This window comes from Ovis canadensis, chromosome 2, assembly GCF_042477335.2.
Source record: "Ovis canadensis isolate MfBH-ARS-UI-01 breed Bighorn chromosome 2, ARS-UI_OviCan_v2, whole genome shotgun sequence".
Taxonomy (NCBI): domain Eukaryota; kingdom Metazoa; phylum Chordata; class Mammalia; order Artiodactyla; family Bovidae; genus Ovis; species Ovis canadensis.
Window position 1 is genome coordinate 125,456,416 of NC_091246.1, and position 24,602 is coordinate 125,481,017.

The 24,602-nt window shown below is 39.5% G+C and overlaps 1 long non-coding RNA gene across 2 annotated transcripts in view; it reads left to right on the forward strand.

Annotated features, from left to right (window-relative positions):
• Nucleotides 1-23,077, forward strand: part of LOC138433779 (uncharacterized) — a 195,609-nt gene extending 172,532 nt beyond the window's left edge. For both annotated transcript variants that reach the window (XR_011254461.1, XR_011254462.1), the window contains 2 exons: nucleotides 14,117-14,275; nucleotides 22,027-23,077. This is a non-coding gene — a long non-coding RNA (uncharacterized lncRNA). The remainder of the gene's footprint in view (nucleotides 1-14,116; nucleotides 14,276-22,026) is intronic.
• The last annotated feature ends 1,525 nt before the right edge of the window (nucleotides 23,078-24,602 follow it).

Genomic DNA, 24,602 nt, shown 5'->3' on the forward strand with positions numbered 1-24,602 from the left:
TGATTATGGGATCTTTGGAATGAAAGAAGTGTGTATTGATGCTTTCAAATGCTAGGAGTTTTGCTGCTAGGTTGAGTAGGAATCTCTGAGGTGGTTTACTTCCCAAACTGGCCCCTGGTTCACATTTTTCCTGGCATCCCTCAGCAGCATTTACTTCAAATGCAGTAGAATACTGTCTCTTGGCATCTGGTGACAAGCAGAGGCCGCCTGAAGGTGGTATAATGTCAGAGGGAATGTTCTGTGACACAGGGCCTGGGGTGGCAGCAGGCAGAGCGGGAGTGCCACCATGGCCCCAGGTGGGTGCACAGCCTGAGAGGATAGGAGAAGTGACCTGAGTATACTGTCTGCTCTGAGCACGCTTGGGCAGGTTTCCTTCTTTCTCATATCCCCAGACTTGGAAATGTGGATGGCACATGTGTTTGGCTGGCTGCCCTCCCAAGATGTTTTAAAGCCCTGCCCAAGATCTTTTCGTGGAGCAGCAGTGCTGGTTTAGATCATTGGCCATCACAGCCTTGAGCTTCTAAACTAAGTATAAGCCACCCGATATTTACACCCCTTATAACTGTTGTCTGTGAAACATTCAGATACCTGCCCATGCAATGAAATATAATATGACCCAAGCTGGGCAAACAACTAACGGTTCAGTTCAGTTCAGTCGCTCAGTCGTGTCCAACTCTTTGCGACCCCATGAATCACAGCACACCAGGCCTCCCTGTCCATCACTAACTCCCAGAGTTCACTCAGACTCACGTCCATCGAGTCAGTGATGCCATCCAGCCATCTCATCCTGGGTCGTCCCCTTCTCCTCCTGCCCCCAATCCCTCCCAGCATCAGAGTCTTTTCCAATGAGTCAACTCTTCTCATGAGGTGGCCAAAGTACTGGAGTTTCAGCTTTAGCATCATTCCTTCCAAAGAAATCCCAGGGCTGATCTCCTTCAGAATGGACTGATTGGATCTCCTTGCAGTCCAAGGGACTCTCAAGAGTCTCCAACACCACAGTTCAAAAGCATCAGTTCTTCAGCACTCAGCTTTCCTCACAGTCCAACGCTCACATCCATACATGACTACTGGAAAAACCGTAGCCTTGACTAGACGGACCTTAGTCGGCAAAGTAATGAATATGAATATGCTATCTAGGTTGGTCATAACTTTTCTTCCAAGGAGTAAGTGTCTTTTAATTTCATGGCTGCAGTCACCATCTGCAGTGATTTTGGAGCCCAAAAAAATAAAGTCTGACACTGTTTCCACTGTTTCTCCATCTATTTCCCATGGAGTGATGGGACCGGATGCCATGATCTTAGTTTTCTGAATGTTGAGCTTTAAGCCAACTTTTTCACTCTCCTCTTTTACTTTCATCAAGAGGCTTTTTAGTTCCTCTTCACTTTCTGCCATAAGGGTGGTGTCATCTGCATGTCTGAGGTGATTGATATTTCTCCCAGCAATCTTGATTCCAGCTTGTGTTTCTTCCAGTCCAGCGTTTCTCATGATGTATTCTGAATATAAGTTAAATAAGCAGGGTGACAATATACAGCCTTGACATACTCCTTTTCCTATTTGGAACCAGTCTGTTGCTCCATGTCCAGTTCTACCTGTTGCTTCCTGACCTGCATACAGATTTCTCAAGAGGCAGGTTAGGTGGTCTGGTATTTCCATCTCTTTCAGAGTTTTCCACATTTTCTGTTAAATTATAGCATAGTGTATGCATTTAAATTATCTTAATTGAGAAGGTTTGAGTTTTAACTTTTTGGAAAGATTTTGTGAGAATCATAAAATACCCAAGGGCAATCAACAAAAGATCAAATCTTGTGAACTCAAGATTACTTAATGAACACTTTCCAGTACTTCCCCAGAAACAGGTTTCAAGATGATGAAACAGTACATGTAAGTATTGACTACAAAGACAGTCAATTGATAGCAATGAGGAGTTTAGTTGGTGGCTGTCCTTGGAATTATTGTCATATAATTGAGTGAATGAGAAAAATCGTCAAATTATTATACATTGGATTTATTTTCCTGAGACACCAATCTGCTCATCTGTAGAACCCCAGAAAAGTTGGAGTCAAGAAATGATTCATGGAGCAATGAGGGGAGATTAGTTACATACATCAAGTCCTCAAATGCAAGACTGTGTGTAGGGTCAAGGATGACATAAAGTTCTGTGAAAGTTCAGGGGCTGGAAAGATCATGTTTGGAGAGGTTTACAGAGAACTTTGAACAAATTTAATTCCAGCCTAAATTAACCTAAATGCTGGGAATTCAAGGATGACTAAACCACAGACTCTGGTGTTAAGTTAAATTTTGGTAGATGGAAACCAGAGTGAAAGAGGTGGCATGAAGTACGATCCAATAGAGATAAAAGTGAAAGAGGTAAAAATCGTGTCTAACTCTTTGCAGCCCTGTTGACTATAGAGTCCATGGAATTCTCCAGGCCAGAATACTGGAGTGGGTAGCCAGTTCCCTTCTCAAGGGGATCTTCCCAGCCCAGGGATCAAACCCAGGTTTCCCACATTGCAGGCAGATTCTTTAACAGCTGAGCCACGAGGGAAGCCCAATAATACTGGAGTAGGTAGCCTATCCCTTCTCCAGTGGATCTTCCTAACCAGGAATTGAACCAGGGTCTCCTGCATTGCAGGGGTATTCTTTACCAGCTGAGCTACCAGGGAAGCAAAATGTATTATGTATGAAATATAAGGAAATTTTAACAAATTTGAGAACAGAAAGCTGAGAGAGGGATCTAAAGTCTTATGATGCTTTGCTACATTCTAGGGATATAACTTATAGACCACTTAATAAGCAGGTTATGGTGAATAAGTAGGTTATGGTGCCAAGAACTTGATGTAAACTATTGACTTTAATTCTCAGGGCATCTGTGAAGATAGGTACTTTGGTTATCTTCACCTTACAGTTGAGGAAAATGAATCTCAGGGAGGTATGTTACCTTGATATGTCATATATTTAGGAAGTGTGGAAGGCAAGGCTTGGACGTGGGCAGTCTGACTCCAGAGTCACATAACATTAAAACCTTCTGCCAATTTATCCTTGACCTTATTGATAATAACTCTGACATGTTTCTCAAGAATTAGATCCTTCACTCCATCTGCTCCACTGTATTATTTGGTTCTCTTCATTATTGTAATATTCTCTTAACTGCCTTCCATGCCACTAGACATCTCCTCTTCAAATTTTCTCTACCATTGCCTCCAGAATTACCTTTGGAAAACACAGATCTGATCATGTCATTCCTTTGTTAAAATGGTGTTCAACTGCCTTTAAGAACAAACTCAGCCTTAGTTTGGCATGTAATATCCTTTATAATCTGGCTCTAGTCCAGTTTTCTTTTACAACCCCATCATCTACAATCCCACCCCCTGTATAAGGCTCTCAGATGTCCCAGCTCTACTCAAATATGATTAAATACCAGAACTCTAGGAGAGCTCTAGAATCCCTTTAAAATTTTATTTATTTATTTATTTATTTTTGCCTCCTGGGAGTACATGTTGGAGGAAAGCTGAAATAGTAAGAAATAGATTGAAGAAATAGATTAGGAATTCAAAGAACTTAAAAAGACCCTGAAAGACAGGCTAAGGGGGTTAGAATTCACTAAGCAGACAATGAAGAACTGCTGAAGACTTTCAAAAAGGAAATAACTTATTTCCTTATCTTTATAAGAATTAATTTGTTGGAGTAGACAAAGTCAGACGTAGAGAGACTCTCTCTGCTTAGTTTGCTAATGAATCCCAGGCACCAAGAACCCTGCCTGGGATGTAGTGGGTGCTCTCTAAATATTTGCTGAATCAATGAATTCCAGAGGATAAGTTACACAATCTTACACAATCTTGTCATTATTTCTCCATTTTGATCTCTGTTTCTTTGCTCTCTCCCTTACATATATTCCTTTTCATCCAATCTGATCTCATTCCCTACTTATTAATATAAAATAATTTGCTAACTTAATTATTACTTAATAATTATTAATATTATTACTATATATAACTAATAATTATTGATATTGTTACTTAATAATGATTACTTAGCAAATATTTCCTAATTATTTACTGTACTCCAAGATGAGTTTGTGGGATTTCCTCATCTTTGGTCACATGTAATCCTCCCAAGAACATAATGCAGTGGTGTATCCTCATCCACGTCCATATTTTACAAATGACTGATGCCCAGAATTCACACTATTAATCAGGGTAGATTTTTGGCTCCAAGTCTTTGATCCCTTTATATCAAAATGGTTGAACAATTTATATTGTGATTTCTTTTTGGTCTATGCCTAAAACACCCTGCTTTAGCCACTTTTCCTTAGTTAAAATAAAACTTGCATGAAGTAAATGAGTGAAGATGGGATAAAAGTTCTAGAGGCATTGAGGGAAGATTTATTTTATCAAAGGAAGTAGAGATGTGAACATGTTATAGTTTCGAGTAAAGGGACAAATGCTTGCTACTCTGTAAGGAGAGTTACGCGTCATGGTCTTTTAAAGAGTGTGATGGGGATAGAATTGAGTGCTAAAGTGGAACCTTTGCTTAGTCTTGGAGAGAAAGAGAGATATTTATTCTTTCAATGAAGGATAAAAAGTTGAGAAAATAAGAGTGATGTAAGATCAGTTGCAAGTAGAGGAGGAAAGCAGGTTGAAGGAAATTATATCAGTAAGTTTAGTCACTCTGTTGAAGATTCTAGACAAAGCGACTCTAAATTGTTTGGACAAAGGAACTGGAGGTAGTTGACTAAAATATGAATCTCTAGAGTTGCAGAATAGCCTGACTCATTTTAGGTTTAGTCCTTGGTTTAGAGCATGGGTTATTAGGTCAAGTTGTTCGGATTTTAATCACGGCTCTTCCTTTTACCAACTACGTGATCTCAGCATTTTAGTTAATCTCTCTGTGCTTTAGTCTTCGTTGTAAAATGGGGTTATATTGAAACTTCCCTGGTGGTCCAATGGTTAAGACTCCATTATCTCAGGGGGGTCAGGTTTGATCCCTGGTCAGGAAAGTAAAGGGCTTCCCTGTGGCTCAGCTGGTAAAGAATCCACCTGCAATGTGGGAGACCTGGGTTTGATCCCTGGGTTGGGAAGATCCCCTGGAGAAGGGAACAGACTATCTACTGCAGTATTCTGGCCTGGAGAATTCCATGGACTGTATAGTCCACGGGGACACTGAGTCGGACATGACTGAGTGACTCTGACTTTGACTTCAGGGAAGTAAGATCCTGCATGCCACACAGCATGGACAAAAACAAACCAAAAGAATGGGGTAATCATGTACCAACTTTATAGATTTGCTTTGTGAATTAAATGAGTTAATATGTCCCAAACTCTAGGAAATGAACTCTGTACACAGTGAAAGCTCTCTCTATATAAGTGGGAGCTACTTCTGCTATGTGGTCCTGTTCCCTAGCACCTTAAGTATCTTGAAGATTGTTCATCCTTTTCCTATAGTATATATTTTCACTGGAAAATGTGCTTTGGCTGTGGACCAGAAGCCACACTGTTCTTTCCTCTCTTTACAGCCATACTCATGTACGTGATGACAGACAGGTAGCTACACTGGCCTGAATCCAGCTGACAGCTAGTGACTGAGTGATGTCTTTGGTTTTTTGAATTGTTTTATTTTTAATTAAATAATTAAGCACGAGTATTCAGTTGGGGATCACAGATAAAAGGACTACTTCTAAACCTAAATTTGGAATGCTGGAATAAAATGACAAAAATGATTTATTTGTACTTCAAGTTTGTTAAAATTATCTAATGAGTTTTGGATTGTTTTTGACTAAAAATCTTTGGATCTTAAATTACCATGAGAAACTATACCAGTCTGCTGGTTGTTCATAAATTAGGCAGTTGTTGGAGTTTGGCCTTCTCATACATAAACCTTAAACTTCAAGGACAACTGGAAAAGAACTTAAGCTTTTCATGAATGACAGATTCATTAATTGAACTTTAAAATTGCCACCTTATTTTAATATCATATGTAGGCAATCTCTGAGTTTTGGCTATTTTGGTAAATGATTGCAATTAGCGATAAAGCAATATAAATTCCAGCAGCCATCTTAGAGAATTTTAGCCAAAGGAAAAATAATCAGAAATAATATATGCTTATCCTATATAAAGAAAGAAAGCTGAGCACCCAAGAATTGATGATTTTGAACTGTGATGTTGGAGAAGACTCTTGAGAGTCCCTTGGACTGCAAGGAGATAAAACCAGTCCATCCTAAAGGAAATCGGTCTTGAATATTCATTGCAAGGACTGGTGCTGAGGCTGAAACTCCAATCTTTTGGCCATCTGATGCGAAGAACTGACTCATTTGAAAAGACCCTGATGATGGCAAAGATTGAAGGCAGGAGGAGAAGGGGACAACAGAGGATAAGATGGTTGGATGGTGTCACTGACTCTATAGACATGAGTTTGAGTGAACTCTGGGAGTTGGTGATGGACAGGGAGGCCTGGCATGCTGTGGTCCATGGGATCGCAAAGAGTCAGACATGACTGAGCAACTGAACTGATCCTATACATTGCTAACTTCGTTTCCTGAAAGTTTGTTTTGATAAAACTGTTCTTGGTATGCCAAAGAAAACTTCAGAGTTGGGTATCCCTGGGACAAATGGTTAAAAAAAAAATCATTAAAAAAATTTGAATTAAGCCACCTAATGCTTTATTGCCCACATTTCTTGAAATATTATGACAACATTTTCAGTGGAATCATCTTTTAATCTATCCACCAGAATAGACTTAAAGATAGATTAAGATATTTTAAAGTTATGCAATGATGTAGAAACATAGCTTGATGACCAAGAGTGAAATGAACATTTTATAAGAAATGACCAGATGTGCCCAGAAACTTGAGTTGTTACTTAACCACAGGAATCTTTCAGAGATTAATGTAGAGCAATATTGGATCAGTCTGTTTTCTTGAGCAAGGATTAGTTTAAAAGCTATAGTAGAAATTAAAAGATAGGAAGGAAGGGTAAAATAATCAGGGATAATTATTTTTAAAATCACAAGTTATAGTAAGCAGAAGGAATTGAAAGTTTTAAAATATATTACATGTATGAGTATATACTCATACATGCATATATATATATGGAGTTTTATAGAGACTTAAAATCATGAAATATTATATTCACTAAAAGCTGTTTTCAATATTAGTAAATGTTTATATAATGCACATCAATAATTCTCATTTGTCTCTCTTCAAATTATTTTTCTTTCAAGAAAAGTACATGCAAAATAAACTTGCCATTTATACAAAAACTGTTCTTCCACTAATGCTCCAGCACTTGCTGCCAAATATTTTTGAAATAGTTTAAAATATGTTTCACCATTCAACATCTGTTTCTTCTCCAATTTTTTTTAAAACATGGAAATAGCTGTAGATAAGGGGAATTTCTCTGAAATGTCAGACTTTGCTTTACCGACATAAATTATGGCACAAACAGCCATTTCTTGATAATGAAAACTACTGATTTTTGACTTTGATGAAAACAAAACTTAAAATGCTATTAGGATAGAAGCTGTGACATTTTGTAAACTGAATATTCACATTCTGTCTTTGATATTTTGGAGCTAAAATAGTAAGAATTAGCAAACAACTAACACTTTTAAAGTTCAGCTTGAACTATTTTGGTAGTAAAGTGTTTCCAAGTGAATTATAACAATTAATTTTACTCCTAGAGAAATTAGAATATGTATTGATTTTAAAGGCTTTGAGTATTCATCAAATATATTTTCAGAACCTATCATTGTTCAATGCACCCGATTACTTACATTTTAGAAACTTAAAAATTTCACACTAGGATTCTTTAACTGTATGTCTTGTAATTCTCAGTGTGCCAAAAACTATGTTGCAGAAAAAACATCCTATTGGCAAATAAATTTGATTATTTCAGGTTTCTCTACTGTGGAATTTTCTGACTCTAATATGTATTGTAAATCTCAAAGAGGGGCTATAGTTGCTTGTTTCATTATGCTATTTAATCATGGAGCTTCTTTGGGGGAGAGAAGATGGGGTACATAGCTCCTGTTAACCCATGCTTATATTAACATGCATATGTGCCCACTGGTTTGTAGACACTAAGACTGTTAGGTAAAGAGCCACCAGCTGCCAAATATTTTTTCTCTTTTCTTTGGCTCTCTGGGATTTCTCAAAGAAGGTTCATTTCTCTTGAATCCATTCCATAGTCCTGCACCTCTGCTTTCGTACCTGCCGTCTCTATGGACTGTTGTCCGTCACTCTGCTCTTCATGCTGATGCTTCTTTCACCATCGGTGATTCTGTCAGCAGGTCTTGGCCCACTTGCATGGGAGCCACAATCTGCCTAGGTCTCTTCTTAAAAATTTTATTTATAATTGGGGGAGTCTCTTGATAGTGTACAAAACCTGCTTGTCTATTACCTTTGCTAGGGCCATGTCACTATTCTACATGTCTTGGATTGAGGGTGATCTTTTATCCAACCAGCGGAGAAACATTTCCTCTATATCAGTCGTGCTTTCTTGTTTTGTTTGGAAGTGGAGAAGTGATTACTCCTCAGAAGAACTGACTTGATGAATTGCTTCTTTCTTTGGTTGGGTTTGCATCACAGTTTTCTCTTTCTCAAGGACCACAGACAGCCCTCTCTAGTCCAGAAGGCTGGATATAATGCATTCAAACATTGCTTAAGGCTTTATCTTCAACCATCAGTCTCTCTCACCAAGGAGGTATTTTGCTAGATCTGGTTCCTTGTACTAAAATTATTTCCCATTTCTGTTGATTTTTCTCTAAGAGTAGCCTTGTTCTCTATTTGCCTGTTACTTGGGTTTGGTTACTTTTTACCACATCCCCACACTGCAGTCTATCACATGTCTGTACCTGACTAAGGCCCACATGTGGACAGGTTCAATTTCCTTTCCAAGTGGTTCCTTAGCCTCATGTAGCACTTAGCTATATGCTTTGGCTATAGCATTCCTATGCTGCTTCTTTCTGTGCACGACTGTCCCTGAGCGGTGACATTTTCCTGATCTATTCAGAGGCTCTCTGCTTTCCTATTATCCGCCCTTTCATCAACCCATCAAAACAAGGCAAGCTCTCATATTAGTCATTTATTTCTTGGCTGATCTATTCTGGTATCTCCATTTGGTGCTCTGACTCCATGAGTATAATATTGGAGGACTTGGATTGGCCAGTATGCTCCATCTACTTCCCCTGGAAGCTGTTGGAAATTGAGACATCAGTGTCCCATTTTCCTAGAATCTTCAGGATGATCTAATAAGGTTCCTCTCTGCAACCCCCTTCCTGTATCCACTGTCTCTTCTTTTCATCAAGTTCAACTTGTTCCATTGAGTTATCAAATTTTCCACTTTGTGTTTTATGTTTGATAGCATATTTTAAAGTTAATATTACATTGCAATTTAACATTTTCCATTACATTACATTATGTAATGTAATTTCCATTACATTATGATGTTTCTCACAAAAAATATGTATCTTTGAATAGAAGGCAGCAAAGTTTGAGTTAGACCATAAAAAGCAGGTGAAATCTGAACAACTGAGTTTTTAATTAAGAGTGAACACAGTGAAGTAGGACCATTGTAGGGCATGTTTGTTTGTGAGGAATATTAAATACAGTGAAAAGAAGAAGGTTTTGATGTTGGCTAAATTTGCAGATGACACCACCCTTGTGGCAGAAAGTGAAGAGAAACTAAAAAGCCTCTTGATGAAAGTGAAAGAGAAGAGCGAAAAAGTTGGCTTAAAGCCCAACATTTAGAAAACGAAGATCATGGCATCCGGTCCCATCACTTCATGGGAAATAGATGGAGAAACAGTGGAAACAGTGTCAGACTTTATTTTTTTGGGCTCCAAAATCACTGCAGATGGTGATTGCAGCCATAAAATTAAAAGACGCTTACTCCTTGGAAGAAAAGTTATGACCAACCTAGATAGCATATTCAAAAGCAGAGACATTACTTTGCCGACTAAGGTCCGTCTAGTCAAGGCTATGGTTTTTCCTGTGGTCATGTATGGATATGAGAGTTGGACTGTGAAGAAAGCTGAGCGCCGAAGAATTGATGCGTTTGAACTGTGGTGTTGGAGAAGACTCTTGAGAGTCCCTTGGACTGCAAGGCGATCCAACCAGTCCATTCTGAAGGAGATCAACCCTGGGTGTTCTTTGGAAGGAATGATGCTAAAGCTGAAACTCCAGTACTTTGGCCACCTCATGTGAAGAGTTGACTCACTGGAAAAGACTCTGATGCTGGGAGGGATTAGGGGCAGGAGGAGAAGGGGACGACCGAGGATGAGATGGCTGGATGGCATTACTGACTCGATGGACGTGAGTCTGAGTGAACTCTGGGAGTTGGTGATGGACGGGGAGGCCTGGCGTGCTGTGATTCATGGGGTCGCAAAGAGTCGGACACGACTGAGTGACTGAACTGAACTGAAAGCTGTGTTTGAATCCTGTATCTATGGATTACTAGCTATTTAATTGTGGGCAAGACAATGGAGCTCAACGAACCTCTTTAAGAGCTGTGTTGTATTTCAGAGAGTAATGAGGATATGTGGTGAAGAAAGTTGATAATTTTATTTGTTTTTAAAATTCATTTATTTAATTAGTTTATTTTTTGACGATTATATTTGATGTGGAAGAAAACAGGGCATCACTGAACACTGTAGAAAATTGAAGAAAGAAAATGCAAATTCTATGGAACATTAATATCAGTAACATAAAATGGGAGTTAATGGATCTTCTTGTCTAAGTGGAAAGCTATTTGATTTTAATGATAAAACAATATATGACTTGAAGTCCAATTTGAGGAAGCAAATGCCCATGGATAGAAGAGGCAAAATGTTATGACTATGCTTCTGTTCACGTTGTGTATTTCTGAGTATAGCTTTATGGCTTGAATTTTCTCTCCACAGATTATTGACTAATTAATTGATTCATTAATTTCCCATTATACATTACTTATATTAACTTATATAATATACTTATATACTAGTATTGACTGCACTTGAGGGTTAACATGTAACTCTGAGAACCTGGAAATAAATTAAGATACCCTCTGAGAGTCATGTTATGAGAGCAGCCCATAATATTGTAAGAAAGAGATCTATAAAACTGTCTTAAAGACGCTGGATGACCACTGGGTCAATAAGATGAGTAAAACCTGATAAGCCAATTAAAAGAGGCACTGATTGGCAAGAGCAGCTCAGAAAGAAGTCATATAAAACACTGACAGTATGCATCCCTGCACTGAGCAGGCAAGCGTTCATCTTAAATTAGTTAACACCAAGTATTCTTGCCTGGAAAATCCCATGGACAGAGGAGCCTGGTGGGCTACAGTCCATGGGGTCACAAGGGTCGGACATGACCTAGCCACTAAACCATCACCACCAGCCTTTTGGAAGTGTGAGCATTCCAGTTTTGTTCTTTGTCAAGATTGTTTTAGTTATTGGGGTCATCAGGGCTCCCCCGATAGCTCAGTTGGTAAAGAATCCCTGGTTTGATTCCTGGGTAGGGAAGGTCTGCTGGAGAAGGGATAGGCTCCCCACTCCAATATTCTTGGGCTTCCCTTGTGTCTCAGCTGGTAAAGAATCTGCCTGCAATGTGGGAATCCTGGGTTCGATCTCTGGGTTGGGAAGATCCCCTGGAGAAGGGAAAGGCTACTCATTCCAGTATTCTGGCCATGGGGTCGCAAAGAGTTGGACACGACTGTGCCTCCTCATGAATTTTAAGTTTTTTTTTTCCTATTTCTGCAGATCATTGAGCTTTTGAAAGAGATTGCATTGAATCTGTAGCTCACTTTGAGTAATATGGACATTTAAGCAATATTAAGCCTTCCAATCTATGAACACAGATGTGTTTCCATTTATTTGTATCCTCTTGATTTATTCTTGCAAAGTTTTAATTTTTTTTTTTCATTGTACACGTTTTTTGCTTCCTTGGTTTATTTCTAAGCAGTTTATTCTTTTGCATGCTATGGTAAGTGGGTTTATTTTCTTGATTTCCTTTTCAGATTATTTGTTGTTAATGTAGAGAAATGCTGACGATTTTTGTATGTTGTTTTTCTATCTTGCTTCTTTGTTGAATTGATTGATTAGTTCTAATGGTGTTTTAAATGGAATCTTGAATGTCTTATCATTTGTATTCAGAGACAATTTTAATCTTTCTTTCCAATTTGGATGTCTTTTGTTTCTTTTTATTTCCTAATTTTTCTGGCTAGGACTTCCAATGTTATGTTGACGGCAACTGGGTAAGAGGAGACATGCTTGTTTTTTCCTGACCATAAAGACAAATCTCTCAGTATTCCACCACTGAGTATGGTGTTAGTGTGGGCTTGTTGTATTTGGTCTTTTTTATGTAGGAGTACTCTCCTTCTATTCCTCGTTATGAAGTATTTTTATATTAAAATGGCATTGAGTTTTGTCAATGCTTTTTATGCATCTTACCCTTTGTTCTGTTAATACGATGTATCATATGAATTGATTTTTATATCTTGAACCATCTTTGCATCCCTGACATAAATTCGACTTAATAATGGTGAATGATTCTTTTCATATGCCATGAAATTTAATATGCTAACATTTTGTGGAGAAGTTGTGCATCCATATTCATCAGGAATACTGGCTTATGGTTTTCTTCTATTAGAGTGTCATCAGTGGTATGGTGGGTCCTGTCAGAGCTCTGAGTTGGGTTGTACAGAAACCAGTGCCTTGGGAAGCTCTCACAAAGCTGGAAAATTGGCCACACGCTCCGCTCTTTTCTTTCTCCACTGAGAAAGGCTGCTGAGCCATATTAGCCTCTGCGTGCTGTGCTGTGTGTCCCCTGCCGCATCAGCGTGGCGCCCAGCTATTTTGTTCTCAGTGGTCCCGCTAGAGTAACTGGGTTCCAGCAACACTCCGAGACAGTGAGATAGCAGCCAATCCCTTGGGAAGCCTCTCTGAGAGGTCGGAATGTTAGATGTATGGTGCAGTCTTCTCTTTCCCTTCCTAAGACAAAGCCAGGAGAAGAGAGTCTCCTCCCAGCTGTGTGGTGCTGTGCCCGGCGAGAGGGAGTGTATATATGTAAGGGCTACTCTCTCAGTTCGTCCCACCCTCTCCTTGGTACTTACATATGCCTCTCTGGTTTGAGTTCTTGAAAATGTTATCACGAACGAGTCATGCTCCATGCTTTTTATCTGTAATAACAGAAACTAAGAGATACAAATCATACTGACAGATAATATCAACACAGAATTTTACTACACCAGTAATTATCCTTAGTGTTTATTCAGTGATATTTAATTTTTACAAAACACTGCAGATATGTTGCTATTATTTTTCTGACTTTACAGAGGAGGAAACTGATGCACAGTCATGTCCGATTCTTTGCAACCCCGTGGACTGTAACCTGCCAGGCTCCTCTGTCCGTGGGATTCTCCAGGCAAGAATACTGGAGTGGGTTGCATTTCCTTCTCCAGGGGATCTTCCCAAACCAGGGATCAAACCCGGATGTCCCACAGTGCAGGCAGATTCTTTACTGTCTGAGCCACCAGAGAACCCTAAATTACCCAAATTTATGCAGTTTATTAGCAGAAGAGCTAGAAACTGGACCCAGGCACTTTAACTCCAGAACCTGTGCCCTGGAGTCAGAGACAGTGCATGGTAACCATCATACTTGTGTAGCTTAACTCAGGGGCTGGTCTAGAAATAAAACAGAATAGAAAAAAACAAAACAACATGACAACATAAATAGCCCCAGAACTCAGTGCCCAACTTGGAGCATATACAATTGCTTGTTTGGTTTTGTTGTTGTGGTTTGCTTTAGTTGTGTTTTAAAACAGTTTTTTTTATTTTTCATAATTATCCTTTTTGTTTGAAACATTTTAACACACTGATTATATTCTCTTTGTTGTAAATAGGAAAAACAAAAAGTCCCATATCAGCTTTATTCTTCAGCAAAATGTTGTGAAGGGAACACCACTAATGTTTTGCCAAAGTTGGATATAGATTTCCTTGAGTCTGACTGTTATGATTCAGATTGATAAGACATATTTAGGTTAAAATAATATTGGAGACTATATACAAGATGAGAGAAGTTTTCATCATTTTGCAGCTGGTCCTTTAGAGATGGTTTGTCATGAATATTTTTCTCTGGTTTTAGTCTCCTTAGGGGCCAGCTCCGAAGTCCTGAGAGCCCAGCCATCTTCTTCCTCACTGGTGTTATGCCCAGCAGCAGCCCAGAAGCTTCTGGATCCGAGTTGTTGCCATCGCTGTCCATACACAACCACCTCTTCCTGATTCTCTTTGAAGATTACTGAGGGTAAAACTTGAACTTTGTGTGTACAGTATACAGAGTTTTGATTTAGTTAGATTTGCTCTCCTCCAAGATGCTTTTAATACTTGTGTCTTCAGCGTATCTCTGTATTATACCAACACTGATGATTAACATTTATGAAAGCCCCTGCCAATTTTATAATTGCAAAATGCTATAATTGCTTTGACATGCATTGAAAATGATTCATTTTTCATTTACTTGTATTCATTTATGACATGCCTAATTATGTACTTTGTCTATTTTTCTATTGAGACGTGTTTATCAATTTGTGAGTATTTTTAGCAAATCAAGTATATTAACTCTTTGCCTTTCAAATAAGTTGCAGATATTTCCCCAAATCTCTTTAAAAGTTTCTTACTTCCAGTTTTGGTTTTCAGGGGTATAGATATTTTTGATTTTTCAAGTTGAAAAAATTGTATTTATAGGTTGTGAAGAAACCCTGATGCTGGGAAAGACTGAGGGCAGGAGAAGCGAGGGGCAACAGAGGATGAGATGATTGGATGGCATCACCGACTAGTGGATATGAGTTTGAACAAACTCTGGGAGATAGTGAAGGACAGGGAAGCCTGACGTGCTGCAGTCCATGGGGTTGCAGAGAGTCAGACATGACTTAGCAATTGAATAATAACAAAACAATGCTTACAGTAACTCATGCTTACTTAAGAACTGATTCTTCTTTTATTTGTCTCCTTTCTTTGTACTTTATTTCATCTAAATCAAAAGCACAACTGATTTCTGGGGAGATTGCATGGTATGAACTAGGCAGCTCACAATTTTAAAAAAATCATTGGTTAGGGAAGACAATGCCGTTTATTTTTCTCAGTTGCATTTGACTTTTGACGTGTTCTCTTATTAAGGGAGAAACTGGTTTGAGGGTTCAGTGGTGGGGCATGATTTTCAGTGTTCTCCAGCCATTTGGTTTAGGTGTGTTTATTTTATTTTATTTTATTTTATTTTTTTTCCTGGATCAGTTTTCTTTCTCTTTTTTTTTTTTTTTAAATCTTTAATTCTTACATGTGTTCCAAAACATGAAGCCCCCTCCCACCTCCCTCCCCATAACATCTCTCTGGGTCATCCCCATGCACCAGCCCCAAGCATACTGTATCCTGCTTCAGACATAGACTGACGATTCGATTCTTACATGATAGTATACATGTTAGAATGCCATTCTCCTTAATTATTTATTCATTTTACTTTGCGCTGGGTCTTCACTGCTAGGTGAGGGCTTTCTCAGGCTGTGGCGAGCAGGGGCTGCTCACTGGCTGCGGTGCATGGGCTGCTCATGGCAGCAGCTTCTCTTGTTGCGGAGCACAGGCTCTAGGGCTTGCAGGATTCAGTAGCTATGGCACGCAGGCTCTAGAGTGTGCATGCTCAGGAGTTGTGTGCACGGGCTTAGTTGCTCTGAGGCATGTGGGATCTTCAGGGACCAGGGGTCAAACTCTTGTCCCCTCGTTGGCAGGCGGATTCTTAACCACTGGACGGTCAGGGAAATCCTCGGTTTGGATTTTACCCTCAGTTAGACTTCCCCAGTAAGAAGCCTGGCCTTCACTTTCTGATACATTTCTTCTATCTGTTCCTTTTCTAGCTTTCTTGATAAAACATTTCCCTGTCCTTTACTCTGATCTCCTTTAGTCCATTTTCACGTTGTTTTCCTCAGAGGTTGCACAACATGGCAGACGTTTTTAAAATGAACTTTTTATTGAACTATGGAAAAGTGTCATATCTTTTAAGCACAATACACACAAGCTTTCTTAGTGAACAGACCCATGTGTTCAGGAGCCAGCTAAGTAAACAAAACCATCTAACAACCCAGAAAGCCTCTTTGCACCAACATCCTATTCATGTCTTTTCTCCTCCCCACTCAAGTTCACCATTATTTTGATTTAGAACCCTATAAATGACTTTTTCTTGAGTTTGAACTTTATATAAATAGAAATACAGTTATGTACTAACAACATAATATTGACTTCTTTCACTCAACATTATGTTTGTAAGATTTTCACTCAACTGTGACTAATTATAGATGATTGATTCTCATTGCTGTATGATTATAACCATAAATTTGTTTATCCACTCTTTAATTGATTCACATTTGGGTGACTACTAGCTTCTGGCTATTAGGAATACGTTCTGCTATGACTGTTCTCATGCATGTCTTTTGATGAACACACACATACATTCATTACAACTTGACTGACTAGCTTGTTCTAGTATTCACAGAAATCCAGCGATTGAATAGAATAAAATCTGAATTTGGAAAAACAGGAAGAGACTATAGATTAGGCAAGTGTAGGCCAGACTAGCTTTGTGCACAAAATATTGTCTGAACAAACAGTTTTGTTGAAGTCAATCTTATATGTGAAAGAGTCTGGATGAGGAAAACTTTGGATGAGAAAGATTCCTTTTTAAATATGGCTGTGTTTAGAAGTTCTTTTGGTGAAGGTTTCTTGTGTGCTAAGTTATTTGGAGAAATCTGTTTCCTAATGAACACAGTAAGATATCGTAGTATAAAACTAACTTATATTGGAGCACATTTTTAGCTGGGCTGACTTAAGGAAAACTCAGATATTTGTTCTTTTCGATTGAAATGTAGAATTTATTTATTGTAGTCCTTGAATGTTATCCATGAACTATTCTGCCATACAGCCTAGGAATACTTGAGCTGGGTGAGTGAGAATTTCTCAGTGCAGGAGACTGAAGCAACCTCACGTAAAGTAGCTCTCAGGACTGATGCAGACTTACTCTGGTTAAGATCTGGTTTTCATATGCTCAATGATGTTCTGCAGTCAGCCTGCAGCAGAACTGTACTGTTGGAATTCTGGGAGGCTTTCTACTGGGCATCAGTGATTTCCTTTCCTAAACTACAAACATGACTGCCCCTTCTGAGGAGGAAAGCAGACAGGTTTGCCTTGGCCAAAGTCCAGTGGCCCAGAGTCAAGCCCTTAAGTGCTTTTCCAAGTGCCCAGTCTGGGTTCTCTGGGGATCAGGCTGCTTGGTAGACTAAGAAGGAAATTACCCAGTCATTTTTGTCCTGGCATTTATAAGTACACAGATGTTTCTTTTGATTTTGTAGGAGAACAAACTTGAATTGGCACTTTTCCTGGTTAGGAGGATACAACTGGTAGGAGATATGAACTGTTTTTCATTGACCTAGAAGTATTCAAGAATATATTATGAAACGTCATACTTGATAACATTTTCATCCAGTAAATGTTCCTTATCTTTGCTATATAATAGTGTTTCTAAAACTATTTCTATCTCTCACAAAGGCTTGAAATTCACAACTATTTGTTCCAATGTTTCTTAATATGTAGACCACACATCCTGTCCTGTTATTTTTAAATCTTTGAGAAAAGGACCTCAAAATTTCCATTTTTATCAGTCATCTCAGATGATTCTGACACACACTAATGTTTGTAGACATTTGGCTGAAACCTTAAAGCACAGTCAGTTGAGTTTATTCTGCTAGTTAGAATCCATTTGAAAATAAGAGGAAATTTAAATGGCAACAAAATGATGGTAATTTACATGGATCAATTTAAATGGCTAAGCATTAATTACCCATAATTCTAGTAATACTCTAGGAATATTTTTCAAAGCCTTAAGGCTATAACTTGGAATGTACTGAGTGTGGTGTCTCATGAACATGTTTATGTTTCAGGAACTAAATGTCCTTCGATTTGCATCTTGAATATATCCGCATTATAGAAAATTCTATTCTGTAGACAATGAAGTTATAGTGGACTTCCAGCATCATTCATGTGCTAAATTCTAGTCCAACTTTTATATTGTTGCCATATATTACTTTTTCACTCTGTTGCCACAGAGGAGCAGATGGGGAGAGAAGAAAATGAGAAAAGTGAATGAATTTTTCTTAAGAATAAGATTTACTAGAATGGGAAACCCCTATTTACAAGAGTTAAGATACTCCTATGTAACTTTCACGTGTCTTTTTTCCTTTACTTAATTGTAAGCTTATATATTTATATTTCTTGAATAAATACCTTTTGATAAAGAGGTTGTAATGTTTGGATGTAAGCTTCATACCATATATGTACTTTCAGTGTTAATGTTAGCCTGACTATTATCCTTTTCCCTTTAAGCATTTCTTTCCTCACTCCCACTGCTACCCCACCTCTGAGGATTCAAGTCCCTATGCCTCAGTGAAAGATAAGATATTAATCACATCGTGATCAGAAAAATAGAAACAAGTTTTATTACTAGCACAGGATACTATTCTTTAGGAGAAGGGACTGGCAACCCACTCCAGTATTCTTGCCTGGAGAAATCCATGTACAGAGGGCCCTGGCGGGCTACAGTCCATGGGGTTGCAAAGACTCAGACATGACCGAGAGACTAACACTTCACTTCATCACTATTCTTTCAGTTTTACTTTATCTAAAAAAAAGAATCAGAGTAACTTTCCCTCAGATATTTCGCTTTGCTCAGATATTTAAGATACATTTGCAGTTCAGTTCAGTTCAGTCACTCAGTTGTGTCTGACTCTTCGCGACCCCATGAATTGCAGCACGCCTCCCTGTCCATCACCAACTCCCGGAGTCCACAGAACCCATGTCCATTGAGTCAGTGATGCCATCCAGCCATCTAATCCTCTGTCATCCCCTTCTCCTCCTGCCCCCAATCCCTCCCAGCATCAGAGTCTTTTCCAACAAGTCAACTCTTCGCATGAGGTGGCCAAAGTACTCAAGTTTCACCCTCAGCATCATTCCTTCCAAAGAAATCCCAGGGCTGATCTCCTTCAGAATGGACTGGTTGGATCTCTGGCAGTCCAAGGGACTATCAAGAGTCTTCTCAAACACCACAGTTCAGAAGCATCAATTCTTCGGTGCTCAGCCTTCTTCACAATCCAACTCTCACATCCATACATGACCACAGGAAAAACCATAGCCTTGACTAGACGGACCTTAGTCGGCAAAGTAATGTCTCTGCTTTTGAATATACTATCTAGGTTGGTCATAACTTTTCTTCCAAGGAGTAAACGTCTATTAATTTCATGGCTGCAGTCACCATCTGCAGTGATTTTGGAGCCCCCCAAAATAAAGTCTGACACTGTTTCCCCATCTATGAAGTAATGGGACTGGATGCCATGATCTTCGTTTTCTGAATGCTGAGCTCTAAGCCGACTTTTTCACTCTCCACTTTCATTTTCATCAAGAGACTTTTCAGTTCCTCTTCACTTTTTGCCATAAGGGTGGTGTCATCTGCATATCTGAGGTTATTGATATTTCTCCCGCCAATCTTGATTCCAGCTTGTGCTTCTTCCAGCCCAGCATTTCTCATGATGTACTCTGCATATAAGTTAAATAAGCAGGTGACAATATACAGCCTTGAGGTACTCCTTTTCCTATTTGGAACCAGTCTGTTCCATGTCCACTTCTAACTGTTGCTTCCTGAAATGTATGTAGGTTTCTCAAGAGGCAGGTCAGGTGGTCTGGTATTCCCATCTCTTTCAGAATTTTCCACAGTTTATTGTGATCCACACAGTCAAAGGATTTGGCATAGTCAATAAAGCAGAAATAGATGTTTTCCTGGAACTCTCTTGCTTTTTCTATGATCCAGTGGATATTGGCAATTTGATCTCTGGTTCCTCTGCGTTTTCTAAAACCAGCTTGAACATCAGGAAGTTCATGATTCACGTATTGCTGAAGCCTGGCTTGGAGAATTTTGAGCATTACTTTACTAGCATGTGAGATGAGTGCAATTATGTGGTAGTTTGAGCATACCTTGTCATTGCCTTTCATTGGGACTGGAATGAAAACTGACCTTTTCCAGTCTTGTGGCCACTGCTGAGATTTCCAAATTTGCTGGCATATTGAGTGCAGCACTTTCACAGCATCATCTCTCAGGATTTGAAATAGCTCAACTGGAATTCCATCACCTCCACTAGCTTTGTTTGTGTTGATGCTTTCTAAGGCCCACTTGACTTCCCATTCCAGGATGTCTGGCTCTAGGTGAGTGATCACACCATTGTGATTATCTTGGTCTTGAAGATCTTTTTTGTACAGTTCTTCTGTGTATTCTTGCTACCTCTTCTTAATATCTTCTGCTTCTGTTAGGTCCAGACCATTTCTGTCCTTTATCGAGCCCATCTTTGTGTGAAAAGTTCCCTTGATATCTCTAGTTTTCTTGAAGAGATCTCTAGTGTTTCCCATTCTGTTGTTTCCCTCTATTTCTTTCAGTGGATTGTGGAAGAAGGCTTTCTTATCTCTTCTTGCTATTCTTTGGAACTCTGCATTCAGATGCTTATATCTTTCCTTTTCTCCTTTGCTTTTGGCTTCTCTTCTTTTCACGGCTATTTGTAAGGGCTCCCCAGACAGCCATTTTTCTTTTTTGCATTTCTTTTCCATGGGGATGGTCTTGATCCCTGTCTCCTATACAATGTCACAAACCTCAGTCCATAGTTTATCAGGCACTCTGCCTATCAGATCTAGGCCCTTAAATCTATTTCACACTTCCACTGTATAATCATAAGGGATTTGATTTAGGTCATATAGTGGTTTTCCCTACTTTCTTCAATTTAAGTCTGAATTTGGCAATAAGGAGTTCATGATCTGAGCCGCAGTCAGCTCCTGGTCTTGTTTTTGTTCACTGTATAGAGCTTCTCCATCTTTGGCTGCAAAGAATATAATCAGTCTGATTTCGGTGTTGACCATCTGGTGATGTCCATGTGTAGAGTCTTCTCTTGTGTTGTTGGAAGAGGGAGTTTGCTATGACTAGTGCATTTTCTTGGCAAAACTCTATTAGTCTTTGCCCTTCTTCATTCTGTATTCCAAGGCCAAATTTGCCTGTTATTCCAGGTGTTTCTTGACTTCCTACATTTGCATTCCAGTCCCTTATAATGAAAAGGACACCTTTTTTGGGTGTTAATTCTAAAAGGTCTTGTAGGTCTTCATAGAACCATTCAACTTCAGCTTCTTCAGCATTACTGGTTGGGGCATAGACTTGGATAACTGTGATATTGAATGGTTTGCCTTGGAGATGAACAGAGATCATTCTGTCATTTTTGAAATTGCATCCAAGTACTGCATTTTGGACTCTTTTGTTAACCATGATGGCTACTCCATTTCTTCTAAGGGATTCCTGCCCGCAGTAATAGATATAATGGTCATCTGAGTCCTCTGAGTTAAATTCACCCATTCCAGTCCATTTTAGTTCGCTGATTCCTAGAATGTCCACGTTCACTCTTGCCATCTCCTGTTTGACCACTTCCAATTTGCCTTGATTCATGGACCTGACATTCCAGGTTCCTATGCAATATTGCTCTTTACAGCATCGGGCCTTGCTTCTATCACTAGTCACATCCACAGCTGGGTATTGTTTTTGCTTTGGCTCCATCCCTTCATTCTTTCTAGCGTTATTTCTCCACTGATCTCCAGTAGCATATTGGGCACCTACTGACCTGGGGAGTTCCTCTTTCGGTATCCTATCATTTTGCCTTTTCATACTGTTCATGAGGTTCTCAAGGCAAGAATATTGAAGCAGTTTGCCATTCCCTTCTCCAGTGGACCACATTCTGTCAGACCTCTCCACCATGACCCACCTGTCTTGGGTGGCTTGGTTTAATTGAGTTAGACAAGGCTGTGGTCCTAGAGTGATTAGACTGACTAGTGTTCTGTGAGTATGGTTTCAGTGTGTCTGCCCTCTGATGCCCTCTTGCAACACCTACCATCTTACTTGGGTTTCTCTTACCTTGAACATGGGGTGTTTCTTCACAGAAAAGCTCCAGCAAAGCGCAGCCACTGCTCCTTACCTTGGACCAGGGTTATCTCCTCACTGCCGCCCTGCCTGACCTTGAACATGGAATAGCTCCTCTAGGCCCTCTCCTGCACAGCCACCGCTCCTTGGACGTGGGGTTGCTCCTCTCAGCCGCCGCTCCTGGCCTCGGACATGGGGTAACTCCTCTTGGCAGCCGCCCCTCGGGCATGGGAAAGATACCCTTTAGATTGCAACAAAAACATGATCCTTAGTAGATTTAAATCATTCACAAACAAGCGGAGCTTCAAAGGGGTATGTGCTGTAACTATTTTTCATAATTTGGGGTGTTTAAGGGTATGAGTAGTATGTTATGATCTCCATTTTGATTTTTGTCAAGTTGTAGTATAACAGCACTTAGCCTTTGCTGATTTATACAAGTGTGAATTTATGCACTTTATATTTTTAGTCACAATTCTATAAATTTCTATGGACTTAGTCATGCATGTGTTCATTCAACAGCTTATGTTAGAACACCTCTTGTGGGTTAGCTAATCTTCTTTGTACTGGGGATGCAACAATGACCAAAACTGACAGAAAGCATTGACCTCATAGAGCTTCTATTGTAAAGGGAGGAGACAGGTAACGGAAAAAACAAATGTGAATAGTAACTTGGAAAGAAATACGTGCTATGGAAAAATGTCAGCAGGGTAAGAAGAAAGAGGAGGGCTGGGTGATGATCCTCATGATTATTATTGTGCTTACTACATACCACAGGACATCAGAAATGACTTTGGTATGCCAAAATCTTGTTTGCATTGGGTCTTTCATTTTACATACAATAACTTTCATTGGTTTATTTCCTAATTTATAGCTAAAGATTACTGGTTTATTTGTAGAATTCCCTAAATGCAAGATTTTCCTACAGTATGTCCTTATCTGAATTAGTCCATTTGCAATGTGAGCAAAATTTGATTTGAAAAAGACAGAGCCTGAAAATTGTCTGTTTGTATTGATTTCTGTATTTGCATTGTATTGGAATGATTGGCATATTAAAACCCTTGTAGAAAATTAGTCCTTATCTTTTTTCTTGAATGCACTGAGTTAATGTTAAATTTGTAAACTTAAAATATAGTTAAAACATTTTTGAAAGAGTAATTTTCAAATAAATTTGAGTTTTCCCAGTAAAGAACTTTCTAAGAAATTGTGACTTTGGAAAATGACTTAGACTCTGGGAATCTTTACATATACAAGGAGGAAGGAAAAAATTGGGCAACTAAATTTATCTTTAAAGTCTTGTGATAAGATCTCAACACAACATGGAGTAAGTGATGCCGGTGACGGACACGGAGGTGTTGCTCTGGTCCCCCTTCTTGTTGCCCAGCTGTCAATTTCTTAAGATTGGGTCTCAGCTGTACAGCACCTCCTCACTGAGGTCATGTCCTTCTTGCAGTACCCATGACTAGCGACTCCAGCGTTTGTGATCTTAACATATTATGTTATGTTATGAGTTGTTATTTATTTAGAATCCCACTGTCTGCTCTTTAACGTGACTACTATTTAATCGATTAATTTATCCTAGTGATGTGTGTGTGTATCGGAGAAGGCGATGGCACCCCACTCCAGTACTCTTGCCTGAAAAATCCCATGGACGGAGGAGCCTGGTAGGCTGCAGTCCATGGGGTCGCGAAGAGTCGGACACGACTGAGCAACTTCCCTTTCAATTTTCACTTTCATGCACTGGAGAAGGAAATGGCAACCCACTGCAGTGTTCTTGCCTGGAGAATCCCAGGGACCGGGGAGCCTGGTGGGCTGCCGTCTATGGGGTCGCACAGGATGGGACACGACTGAAGCGACTTAGCAGCAGCAGCAGCAGTGATGTGTATAGCCTTTGTATACATGCTAAGTCACTTCAGTCGTGTCTGATTCTTTGTGACCTTATGGACTGTAGCCCACCAGGGTTCTCTGTCCATAGGATTCTCCTGACATGCATACTGGAGTGGTGCCCTCCTCCAGGGGATCTTTCCGACCTAGAGATCGAAACTGCATCTCTCTCTTTAAGTTTCCAGCATTGACAGGCAGGCTCTTTACCACTAGCGCCACCTGGGAAGTCCTGTTTACCATAGCACTAATCACATTATAGTTTGTTGTGTTGTTTATAATCCAGATTTTGAGATCCCCAGGCTGCAGGTATTTAGTTTTCTCATCTTTGAATTCTAATCCCCTAACTCCTAGAGAAAAGAACACTGAATGAATGAATGAGTTAGTTAATTGCTGAATGAATCTAATAGCTGCTAGTAGAGAATAGTGGCTTGACCCAAAAGGGTCACATTGGCTATAGAAAAATTTTAAAATGAGCTACTAAAACTTGGTCTGCTTTACATTATTAGTCTCCACTGACACAATGTCATCGACAAAATAATTCTCTCTACTTAGATAGATCAGTCTCACAGAGCCACCTCCCCCTCCAAGCAATTGATCCCAAATTGGCTTACTGGAATTTTCAGGGAATACCTGCTGGCAGCTGTTTGGGGATTGTCTCCTTTGTCAAATCCACCAGATGCCTCTTGTCCTGCCTTGACTTCTGAACAGCTTCCCT